The 13142-nt window shown below is 36.8% G+C and overlaps 1 protein-coding gene across 2 annotated transcripts in view; it reads right to left on the minus strand.

Annotated features, from left to right (window-relative positions):
* Positions 1-13142, minus strand: part of LEF1 (lymphoid enhancer binding factor 1) — a 175525-nt gene that overhangs the window by 31601 nt on the left and 130782 nt on the right. The gene's annotated exons all lie outside the window — the stretch shown is intronic.

The following is a 13142-nucleotide window of genomic DNA, read 5'->3' on the forward strand; positions in this document are numbered from 1 at the left end:
TAATATGTGTATATACACATATTAACACATGTAAAGTGCCTTTACATTGCAGTCGAAGGGAACTGTGTGGTCTATGGGAACACACAGTTCCCGTCGACCGCAATGTAAAGGCACTTTTAAGTGCCGTTTTTTCTAACACCCCACTCCCACCAACTTTGAAGCTCCACAACTGCTTAGTACAGTTTTTTTTTTTAGTTTTTAAAAAAAACCTATATTTTTTGTAAATAAAAAACTATAATGGCCTCTATTTTGAGCGCTATTGGGGCACTTTTAGAAAATTATCCAGAGATTGGATCTCTGGTTAATTTTCGGAGCGCTAATTGCTACCACAAGTTTGTGGTAGCAATAACCAGCCACTTGTAATGGCTGGTTAATTATTGCGCTCCCGTAAATTACCAAATTTGCCCGTTTGTGGGAGCACGATAATTTGACGCTCTACTAGTAATCTAGCCCAATAAATTCTAATTTCCAATTATTAATTGATATTGATTAATATCAGTATAAAACCCTCTATTTTGGGAAGGTGAAATTATGCTAAACGCGAGACAAAAACATGCACGTTTGAAATAATTAGGAAGCGATGACTCCTGTGCTGCTATTTACTAGGTGCAACATAGAAAACAACACAAAATGTAATTTATTTATGTATTTTAATTTAATATGGTGACATGTTCTAGTGCTATGTGCTATGCTAGTGCTTTTTTCTTCTTTTAATAATTAAGGTTTTAATTATTGAACAGATGTAAAAGTCAAAATTAAACTTTTAAGAGACGTTACTACTTTAACTTACATCTATTATTAAATAGTTCTCTTGGTATCCTTAGATGAAAAGCATACATAGGTAGGCTCAATAGCAGCAATGCACTACAGGAAGCTAGATGGTTAATGGTGGCTACAGACATATACTCCATTAGAGCCCAGTGGTACATTACTGCTTTGTAGCTGACTTTAAAGGAACAGTTTACTCCAGAATTTTTATTGTTTAAAGGGACAGTATACACTCATTTTCATATAACTGCATGTAATAGACACTACTATAAAGAATAAGATGCACAGATACTGATATAAAAATCCAGTATTAAACTGTTTAAAAACTTACTTAGAAGCTGTCAGTTTGGCTCTGTTGAAAAGGTAGCTGGAAAGCCCACTGCAAGTGGCAAATAAGACACTTCCCCCCTCCCCCTTCTTTTGCATATGAAAAGACCCTTTACACAAACAGCAGCAAGCTGGAGAAGGTAGCTGACAGTATTCACATAAAACTTTGGGGCTTGGTTAGGAGTCTGAAAATCAGAGCAATGTTATTTAAAAATAAGCAAAACTATACATTTATTTTTTTAAAAAACTTTATGGGCTATATAAATAGATCATCTACAAAACATTTATGCAAAGAAAAAATGAGTGAATAATGTCCCTTTAAAAAGAAAGATTACCCATTCCCCAGTATTGTGTAACCAACACAGTTATATTACAGTTTACATGTGTGATTACCATGCATCTAAGCCTCCCCCTTATTTCAGTTCTTTTGACAGACTTGCATTAGCCAATCAGTGCTGAATCTTAGGTAAACTATATGGCACATATGAACTAGCACTGTCTAGCAGTTAAAAAAAAATGCACTGAGACAGGAGGTGGCCTTCAAGGGTTTAGAAATTAACATATGAGCCTACCTAGGTTTAGCTTTCAACAAAGAATACCAAGTGAACAAAACAAATTTGATGATAAAAGTAAATTGGGGAGTTGTTTAAAATTGCACGCCCTATCTGAATCATGAAAGTTTAATTTTGAATAGACTATCCCTTTAACTAGGTGTTTATTAGAGATGGAAAAAATGTGCTGAAAGTTTAATTCGTTTGGTATGGATATTCGTTTTGGACAATCAAATGTTGAAAGGAATGAAAATCCATTAAAAATCAGTAATCGAATGTTACTTTTGTTTTCGAATGTTCATAATTAAATCAAATATCCACATTTAAAATTTTGAATGTAACATTCCATTTAACAAATACTATTCAGAAGTTCAATAGTTTATGTGGTAGGGAATTAAGTAAATTGATACATTATAGATACAAATATATCAATTTTAATATTTCTATTTAGAATATTACATAACATTTGAAAATACAAAATGAATGAACAAATGTGTTCAAATACGTTTCATTTTTCGAATGTTGCAAAAGATTCGCCCATCTCTAGTGTATATCCCCTTTGTTGAGGATACACACAGTTATATACAAGCAATTGTGCACACAAAACGTTTTCTTCTTGCACTTTTATATCCCTTTAATCATTTTATATCACAATCTTAAAAATGCTTTATGTTCTATTAAGAAAAAGGGGACAGTTTTAATGTTTGCAAAATGATGTCTCAAATGAGAATGTGAAGTGTTTAAAATGCTGAAAAAAAGGAGTCAAACTACCCATACACACATGACATCTAAATGTCAAAACTGACAGCGGAGAGCACATTTCACAACAACATGAGGTAATATAGAAAAGTGAGCTCTTACACTGAACCCCTTTACTGCTGGGTTATTCTAAAGAACAGAGTTGTGTATCCCCTTAATGAGGGCTTAACAGAATGTCTTTGTGAGACAGTCTTGCAGATGTCTTTATTAAAGAAGGTCACTTGTGCACAGCGGCTTGTTGCAAGCAATCAGACCACACAGACCGTAAACAATGGAGCAGTGCCAAGCGACAGGAAATACCTCCCATTCTAAAATTCCATTTTAAAGAGAGACCTAACAACTGCAAAACTGATTCCCCAACATGTAAATTACGAACATAAATTCACCAATATGCCCTGGCTGACTGGGACAGGCATCAGCATGATTTTGGCTGTATTTTTAAGAACCTGGGAGCCAGTGGTCTGGAATGCATCTATGCAATACAAATATCTAACACTAGCCAACATGGAGGTATACTTTGTAGCTGAACAGCGCCAGTCAGACCATTTATCATAACATCCTTCTAGATTTATTACACAATTAAACATTGTTATTTTGCGTTAGTTTGGCAGTCAGAAAAAAAGTCTAACTCATACAATGTATATAGATACAATTAAAGATGTATAAATAATAGAGGTCACCCGTAGGCACGTGCATTCGTCAGTTTCATTAGCTGTTAAATACAGAAGAAGGCGGCCGCTTGCAGCATTTGATACTTTTCGGAGTTGGATTTTTTCTTGTGAAAGTGCAACACACTTTTATCTGGATTTGCACAGATCTTAGAGCATTGTACTTTCACAAGAATAAATTGGTCTCCGACAAGAGCAGAATGCCGCAAGCAGCCACCTTCTGACGCATTCGGCAGCTAATAAAACTGAGGAATGCACATGCCTAGAAGCCAGCCAGTATGCCAAGTGGAAGGGGCCCGGAGGTAAAAAGATACTTAAAGGGACAGTCAAGTCCAAAAACAACTTTCATTTTTCAAATAGGGCATGTAATTTTAAACAACTTTCCAATTTACTTTTATCAACAATTTTGCTTTGTTCACTTGGTATTCTAGTTGAAAGCAAATCTAGGAGGGCACATATGATAATTTCTAAGCCCTTGAAGGCCGCCTCTATTTTATTTACTTTTCACAGCAGGGGAGAGCAAGCTCATGTAGGCCATATAGATAGCATTGTGATCACGCCCGTGGCTAGTGGCAGACACTTCACTAATTGGCTAAAATGCAACTATATGCAAAATAACTAAAAGTCATGTGATTAGGGGCGGTCAGAAGATGCTTAGATACAAGTTAGTCACATAAGTAAAAAGTGTATTAATATAACTGTGTTGGTTTTGCAAAACTGGGGAATGGATAATAAAGGGATTATCTATCTTTTTAAACAACAAAAATTCTGGTGTTTACTGTCCCTTTAATTGGCTCTGTCACAATGATACAAACACTAATTGTTGGATCTCATGGTTTACAAAAAAAAAATTAAAGGGACAGTCTAGTATAAATTAAACTTTCATTATTCAGATAGGACTTTTAATTTTAATCAACTTTCCAATTTACTTTTATCATCAAATTTGCTTTTTTCTCTTGGTATTCTTAGTTTAAACTAAACATAGGTAGGCTCATATGCTAATTTCTAAGCCTTTGAGGGCTGCCTCTTATCACATGCTTTTTAAATCTCTTTTCAACACAAAGAGACAGAAAGTACACGTGGGCCATATAGATAACACTGTGTTCAGGCACAGGGGGTTATTTAAGATTTAGCACAAAACAATGCTAAAGTTAAGACAATAGATAATAAACAGTCAGTCATGTAATCAGGGGGCTGGAAGAAGGTTTCTAGATACAAAGTAATCCCAGAGGTAAAAAGTATATTAATATAACTGTGTTGGTTATGCAAAACTGGGGAATGGGTAATAAAGGGATTATCTATCTTTTAAAACAATAACAATTCTATGGTAGACTGTCCCTTTAAAAAAAGTGAAATATCTATTCTATGACTCAGTGACCCCTGTTCCAGTGTGAAAACATTGGATTTAACCCCGATTTGACTCACGTTTTTATGGTATTTAAATCCATGTGAAGTATGGCTGTTTGAATTAGTTAATTAAAATACAATACAACACAACTGAACAATACATAACATGAAGATCTTTAAGTGTTCGAAACTTTAAGAAAAGGGGTACTGTACGTGCATTTAAAGGACCACTCAATGCAGTAGAATTGCATAATTAACAAGAGCATAATAAAAAAACAATGATTTAACACCTACTCTGAATTTCAAATAAGCAGTACATTTTTTTCTGACAAATTTATTTTTTCTCCTATTTTCCAGCCTCCTGTATCATGTGACAGACATCAGCCAATCACAGATTAGTATACGTATAAGCTGTGAGCTTGTGCACATGCTCAGTAGGAGCTTGTCCCCCAGAATGTGTGTATATAAAAATACTGTGCAAAATCTGATAATGGAAGTAAATTGGAAAGTGTCTTAAAACAGCTGCTCTATCTGAATCATAAAAGTTTGTTTTGACTTGAGTGTCCCCTTAAGAAAGCAAAATATATGTGCTCAATGCAAAAGTAAAAATTGGGAAGTCATTGATTCAATATTTATCATGACTGCCTAATGTGTTTAAAATATTTTTTTTCAATTAAAGGGTCATGAAAGTCAAATTTAAACTTTCAGGATTCTGACTGAGAATCCAATTTTAAGAGACTTCTTGATTTACTTTAGTTATCTAAATTACTTTGTTCTCTTGGCATCCTTTATTGTAAAGCATGCCTAGGTAGGCTCAGGAGCAGTTATGTACTTCTGGAAGCTAGCTGGTGATTGATGACTACACATATGCTCATATGAACCTTGGCCCTGCAGATGTTCCAGAACTACATTTCCCATGATGCTCAACTGGACTTCAGAGTGCCTAAGCATCATGGGTAATGTAGTTCTGAAATATGAGGAGTGCCAAGGTTCCGCAAAGCATTTTGTTTTTGCTCTTTTATGTTATTTTATTTCATTTTCTCTTATGTAATTTGAACACTTGATTGCAGTCATAAATAAACATTTACATGACCATATTTAAGGTTTTGTGCTACATTGGTTAAAAAGTGTCATTTGCACTAGATTTCTTTTTATTACATTCGTTTTTCACCTCTTAGCCAATAGCCGTGCTAGCCTACCTATTTCTCAGGTTTTTTTAAACTGATGAATAAAAGTAACCTTTATTTTTAGTGACAGAAAATCCTAGTGTTTTTGAAATGCTAGAATTTACTATCACTTGGAGAGCAATAGGTTTTAAAATAGTAATGCACTAGATTAGAAAACCTTTAATTGCACTAGAAATTCAACATGTTGTGCAAACACCAGCAATATACAAAAATATTTACTTAATAGTCAAAAAAACTTTCTAATATACTGTATTTCCATGATCAAAACATACACATTATTTTTATTTGCACACTTTCTGAGGCTCCAGCTCCTACTGAGCATTTGATAATTGGCTAATGACAGTCACATGATACAGGGGTAGAGAAAATTGGATTAACATTGAAATTTGCCAGAAAATATTCTACTGCTCATTTCAAGTTCAAATTAAAGGGACACTCAAGTCAAAATTAAACTTTCATTATTCAGATAGAGCATGCAATTTTAAAAACTTTCCAATTTACTTCCATTAACAAAATGTTTACAGTCTTTTTATATTTAAACTTTTTGAGTCACCAGCTCCTACTGAGCATGTGCAAGAATTCACATAATAAACGTGTATGCATTTGTGATTGGCTGATGGCTGTCACATGGTACGTGTATGCATTTGTGATTGGCTGATGGCTGTCACATGGTACAGGGGAGTGGATATAGACATAACTTTTAAATTTATCAGAAAAAAAATTGTCAGAAAAAAGTGCTATAACATTGTCTTTTTATATTTGCTGATTATTCAATAATACTGCATTTAGTGTTCCTTTACAGATCTCGACTTCCGGTGGGAGGCGCGTGCAAAGAGACGTGCACGCTGTCGCTCGGTGAGAGAGAGCCGAATCCAACTAGCCCCGCCACTAATCTCCTATTGCCGGAGGGTGAATCCTGCCTGGGGAGAAGTGAACAACGGAGAATCGGAAGTCCATAACGCCAAACCTGGCCGCCTGGTATCGGCCACCAGCCCGCCACCACCACTAAAGGGAAACTTGGTGAAGGTCAGCAACAGAGGGCGACCCTCACACCCCTAACAAGTCTTAAAGCTTCCTCGGAGGATATAATTCAGAGGACTGCGGACGGCAAGTGGAACTACTATCCAGCAACACCGGTGTACAGAAGGGAGGAGTCCCGGCTGTAGCCGGTGGGAAAACAACAACGCCAACGCAGAAGAAGCAACAGGACGGCAGAGCAGCTCAAGCAAGTATAGCTCATTTATACACTTGCCTTACAATGTGCTTGTCTGTGTGCCTGTGGGAAATGTGAATTGTACCGACTGTAAAAGTGCTAAGGAAGGGGTGTGAGGTTGGTTGACCCGGAGCAACAGTCTACTTGAGTGACGGTCTACGGGCCTGTTCAGTGGTGGGGCCGGTGAGGGAGTAAAAAAGAACAGTTATTTTACAACTCCAGTCGTAAAAAGCTTTGCTGGAAATACCGCACAAGACCATTGATATAGTGGTCGTATAGATATATAGAGGCAAAGTGAACAAGGAATATGGAACACTAAACGCTAAAGTAAGGGAAACTAAGAGTCACAGAAGTACAGCTGGGATCAGAACTGAGCTTGTAAAATTACCAGAGTGCTGGGATATAGATTGAAATTCTGTAACTGACATTGGTTTAAAGTGCTGGTTTCCTTGAACGTCGTTTACCCCGCTTCCAGGTTAATCCCCCCCTGTGTGGGAACTCTAATACGGGATTTGCGAGGCTGCTACAGTGAGAACAGCAGTCTTCAACAGGAGGATATTAGCCCTGTACTTTTCCTGGTCGATATGAGAAAGGGGCTGTGAATATAGAGCTGGAATCGCCAGCAGGGTCAAGCTGAGAAAGTTTGTTTACCTCCACGTCTAAAGCTGTGAAGAGGCAGAAATGAACATGATATAACATAGGCGCCTCTCTCACTGAAACAGTCTGCAGAACATTAGACTTTACTCAGTAAAAAGTCATATATTGTCACTGTATAATTCTAGGCTAGATCTATTTGTCAAGGTCATAGAAAAACCCTATATTTGCATTTATAACAGATTCGTTTATACTTTAAATTTGTTGGGTAGCAGTAAATGTTGCTATAATATTTGTGTTGTGGGATCAGGCGGTTCAGAAAATATTGAAGGAGTATAAACTCTCTTGTTTCTCTGTTTAGATATATATTTCACATTGATAAAATTGAATATTATCTATTAGACACCAGGTCCAGATAGTGGATTCTAGCCGATAGGGGGTGAAAGTTTAAAATCTGCTGTAAAAGGGAACGGTCAGGGTGGAAAGAACCTGATATCACAGAATAACAGTTTGAGCCATAAGCTATAAAATTGTGAAACATTAATCACTAAAAAGTTTTACTAGGGGCCCAGTTGGATCCTACACTTTTGTATCTTTTTTACTCACTTTTTTTATTTTTGTCTTTTTTTTTTTTTTTCTCTTTTTGACACAGTGCAGCAACTGTTGCAATTTAGATCACGGTAGGTGATCACACACTGCAGTTAGTACTGCAAATATAGAATTAAGCTAGAATCACTATTTTTCTTTACACCACATTACACCAACATATTTCATGGAAAGGTATATCCCTAACCTTAAAGTTAAATCCCCAGCGATGCCCCCCAGGAAAGATAAAAAAGTGAAACCAACACATGAGCCAGGCTTAGAAGAAGGTACGGATCAGCAAATAACAGGCACAGAGAAACAGCTGACACTTAATCAGCTAGCAGAAATGATGTTGCCGCAATTTGATTTAGTCAAAAGGGAAATAGCCACTTTATCCTCAGAGATCAGAGCCTTTTCAAATAGGTTATTAGAAGTAGAAGAAAGGATCTCAGGGGTAGAAGATAGACAAAACATTCATGATACAAATTGGTCCAACTATGAGAATAAAATAAAAATAATGCAAGCAAAAATAGAGGACTTGGAAGACAGGTCTCGTAGAAATAACATCCGTATTATCGGATTACCAGAGACAAGCGAGTATAAAGATCTTGTCGCTTTTGCTGCAGTAACTTTACCACAACTATTAGGAATGCAGCAAAAAGAGACAATTCAGGTTGAGAGAGCACATAGAACAGGTCCGGCGAGGGAGCCCCAAGATGGTAGCAGCCGCCCAAGGATGGTCATAATCAAGTATTTAAACTTCCAACACAAAACACAGATTATGAGCCATTATAGAAAAATCCAGGGGTTTAAGATAGATATGAAGCCAATCCATTTGTTTCAGGACTTCTCAGTGGAGACGTCCTCTAAGAGAAAGGCAATGGCACCATACTGCTCAGGGTTAATCAAAGCGGGGTTTCAGGCGAACATGAGGTATCCTGCAAAAATTGTCACTTTTTTAGAAGGTAAAATGTTCATATTAAATACAGTTATGGAAGCAAAGAAATACTGTACAGAAAATGGTATAGAGTTATGACAGAATGAAAAGGGAAAGGTTTTTTTCTAAAGATAGTATTTTGGTTTAACATTGATGAGGCTATATGACAAGAATCACGATGTAGTTTTGTTTCTTTTCCTCTTTTTTTTTTTTTTTCCTCTCTTTCTCCCTTTCTCTCCCCATCACCCGTTATTTACATGTTGGTTGAAGTATGTTTTTTTTTTATTACGTCACAGGGCACCGCTAGTGGCCTTGAACACCCGATCCCGTTTGATCTCGGAAGTGGAACAGGCCCGAGTTTGGTCAGTACCGGGATGGGTATCCGCCGGGGAACACCAAGAGCGGCAGCCATGATCAGGCAAATGGAAGGGCTAAACTCTCTCCCTGACAGAGAGGTAGGAAAAGTTTTAATGCTCTATGTATATCTTTGATTATAGTTTTTAATATAAATATTAAATTGTTATGTTGAAGTTTGTTTCTTGGAATGTGGGTGGTATCACCTCCCCCATTAAAAGAAAGAATGTGTTAAAATTGTTAAAACAGCACACGCCCGACATCATATTTTTACAAGAGCTACATTTGAAAGCAGTAGAGATACAAAAATTGCAAACTAATTGGATTACCGAGATTGTGGCAACTCCCTGCAACAATAGGAAGCGAGGCGTTGCCATAATGTTCAGTAGAAAGCTGACATATGTGGTAAAAAGTCAGATTACAGACCCTAACGGGAGGTTTTTGTTTGTAGAAATTGAAATTAATAATCAAATATGGATTCTGTGTAATATATACGGCCCAAATGAAACTGAGTCAGAATTCTGGGTGACAATAACAAATAAATTGAGGAAGTATTTGGGTCAAAACATAGTAATGGCGGGCGATTTTAACGCCACAATGTGTCCAGAGATTGATAGATTACGATTTAGAGCTAAAAGGAAACATACTAGAGAGGCTAAGCTTTTGAGGAATATGGCCAAGAAGTTAAAATTGCGGGACATCTGGCGTATACAGCATCCGGATGAGCGTGAATTTTCATGCGAATCAAAAGCATTTAACAATTTCTCACGTATAGACATGTTTTTGGTAAGTGAAGGATTATTGACATTAGAAATTACGTTGCATATAAAAGAAATACTCATTTCTGATCATGCGATAATTACAATGCAGATAGAGGATGCTAATATAAAAGGTCGCAATAGGAATATGTTTTCTTTCCCCAAATACATGTATTCAGATGGAAAGTTTAGAAACTTTCTGTCAGAAAAATGGAAAGAGTATTATAGATTGAACAGTTTAGGTACGTTGCGTCCAGAAGTATTATGGGAAGCAGGAAAAGCAGTTCTGCGTGGTGAAATTAAAAATTATATGGTCAAGAGGAAGAGGAAGCTAAAAGCAAGGGAAGCGCAGTTGGGTAGTCAACTTAACAACGCATACAGAAGTTACATAAATACTCCAAGCAATTATGCTTGGAAAAGATATAGAACGGCTAAAGATGAGCACGAGGAACCCGGTACGGAACATGCGGAGAGCATTAGTTATTTTAGATCATTATTCCAACAGGACACAAAGACCGATTAATAAATCACAGGCAGACATGGCAATGATCACAATAGACGCAGAAAAAGCGTTTGATTCAATAATTTGGGAACACCTATTTACGACGCTTAAGAAATTCGGTCTTAATGGTAATTTGGTGCAGTTAATTAAAAAGATTTATACTGCTCCTCGATCTCAACTACTAGTTAATGGTGAATTATCTCAATATCTAACCTTACAAAGAGGTACTAGACAAGGGTGCCCTCTGTCGCCCTTGCTTTTCGATCTCGCATTAGAACCACTGGCTGTACAAATTAGGCAAGAACTTAAAGGTATAGAACTGGGGGGGCATAACGTCGTAATCTCATTATACGCGGACGATATCATGTTACTATTAGAGAACACTAAAAAGAATATCCCTAAAGGTTTGGCAATTATTAATAATTTTACAACTTTTTCGGGATACAAAATTAACAAAGAAAAGTCAGAATTGTTATGGATAAATCAAACAAGAGAGAGCCCTTTACGACATGGGTTTACAGTTGTAAAATCGTTAAAGTATCTAGGCATTAGGATAAGCAAAAATCCTAACGATTGGTATAGTTTAAATTACTCAGATTTCTTTGACAAGTTAGAGGACAGATTAAGTAAGTGGAATGTAAGATACTTATCGCTCTCCGCGAAGATAGCACTGATAAAATCAATCATCTTCCCCAAGTTACTATTTTTACTGCAAAATTTACCCATTTTTATAAACAAACGGGACATAGCAAGATATAATAGAGCATGTGCGAACTTTATCTGGGGGAAAAAGAGAAGCCGCATAGCAACTGAGAAATTGGTTCAAAGTAAAAGATGGACGGGTTTGGCCTTGCCAGACATTAAGAGATACAACATAGTTTCGCTTCTGAAATTCGGAGTAGACTGGCTAACGGAAGCCAATTATGTTACTTATTATGATTTAGAAAATAAATTAATAGAACCATTTGATCTTAAGGCCATTTTACACTACCCATTTAAGAGGTTGCCGAGTAATGTCTGCAATTATTTAACTTATGTCAATGTGGTACGGGCATGGCAGATATTTTGTGGATTAGTAGGGCAGGAATTCCATCTGTCAAAATATTTACCGTTTATTGGTACCCCGGATTTTACACCCGGATTTTTTGACAATGTGGCATTTAGAATCTGGCATAAGAAAGGGCTGAGATATTTTTTTCAATTAGTCCAGGGGGATGAGCAAGTCATGCAAACGTTTGAAGCTTTGGCTAATCAATATCAGTTGCCGACAAAAACCTTCTACGCTTACTTGCAAGCCAGAAGCTATTTATCTAAACCACTGCAAATATACCGATTCGTGTGGGATCCCGGGATTGAGGCAGGAGTGAAATTGTACGCGGGCGGGAAAAGATCAATATCATATTGGTATACACTCTTAAAAAATATAACAGGGCAAGCACATGTAAATGAAAGGGAACGGTTCTTAAGCAAGTACATTAATGAGTTTCAAGTTGAAGACATTGGTATGAGTAAAAGCCTGGCAAATGCAGCTACGAGTGTAACTAGTTGGAAAGAATCACAATTCAAGCTCTTAAATAACTTTTATCTAACTCCTGCGAGGATCAGCAAATGGGGACAAATAGGTCAAAAGGGGAATTGCTTTAAATGTCAGAGAGAGGGAGCAGACTTACTACATTGTATATGGAAGTGCCCTAAAATACATCAATATTGGAGAAAAATCCAATTTTGGGTCAATAGGTTCTTAAGTACGGAATGGGTCCCCCATACGGTATAAAGGTGAGGGCCAATTAATTAATTTGGCCATTTTGGCGACGAGGCATATGATTTTCCTGAAATGGGGTACCCCCGTGGCCCCGACAATTACTGAATTTGTTCACACAATTAAGTTACAAATGATTATGGAAAGACAGTACCTGGCTGGAGGATCAGAAAAGGAGTTAAGGCACTTCTTTGATAAATGGAAGAGGGTAATTTTAGCATGGCCATTACAGGCCCAGATCCAATTTGTTTCACCCCTTAAGCAGAACGTTAACTTTTTGACATTAGTAGCGGGTGAGGTCCTTCCGCCATCTTGGCTTTAATGCCTCTCTGCCAGGGACGTATTAGCAGCCGACTATAAACGGTGATAATAAATAGTGTACATAACGTGGGTGTTTTTTTTTTTTTTTTTTTCTCTCTCTCTCTTTTCCTCTCTTTCTTTTTTTTTCTCTCTTTCCTCTCGTTGCCAAATAGGCATTAAATATCTATATCATGCATAGCTGTAATATTTGGAATAGACAGTAGGACAGCAAGACATGTTAGCAAGCAATAAGCGGAAATTTATGTTTGTACTGTATGCTGTGTTTCTTCAATATGTATATGAGGATGCTGGCTACTATGATTTACGAAGCTTAATAAAAAGTCTAATTAAAGTGTTCCTTTAAATGGACATCAAACTCATATACACACATACACACATTCATACAATCACTGTTTGACACAAAAGGAATTACAGGAAAAGGAGACAAAATAAATAATGAAAAATCATTGAAAATGATTTTACTTCTCAACACAACATGCTATGGGGAATTCAGTTTGAGTTGTGTGTCCCTT

This window comes from Bombina bombina, chromosome 2 (genome assembly GCF_027579735.1).
Source record: "Bombina bombina isolate aBomBom1 chromosome 2, aBomBom1.pri, whole genome shotgun sequence".
Classification (NCBI taxonomy): Eukaryota; Metazoa; Chordata; class Amphibia; order Anura; family Bombinatoridae; genus Bombina; species Bombina bombina.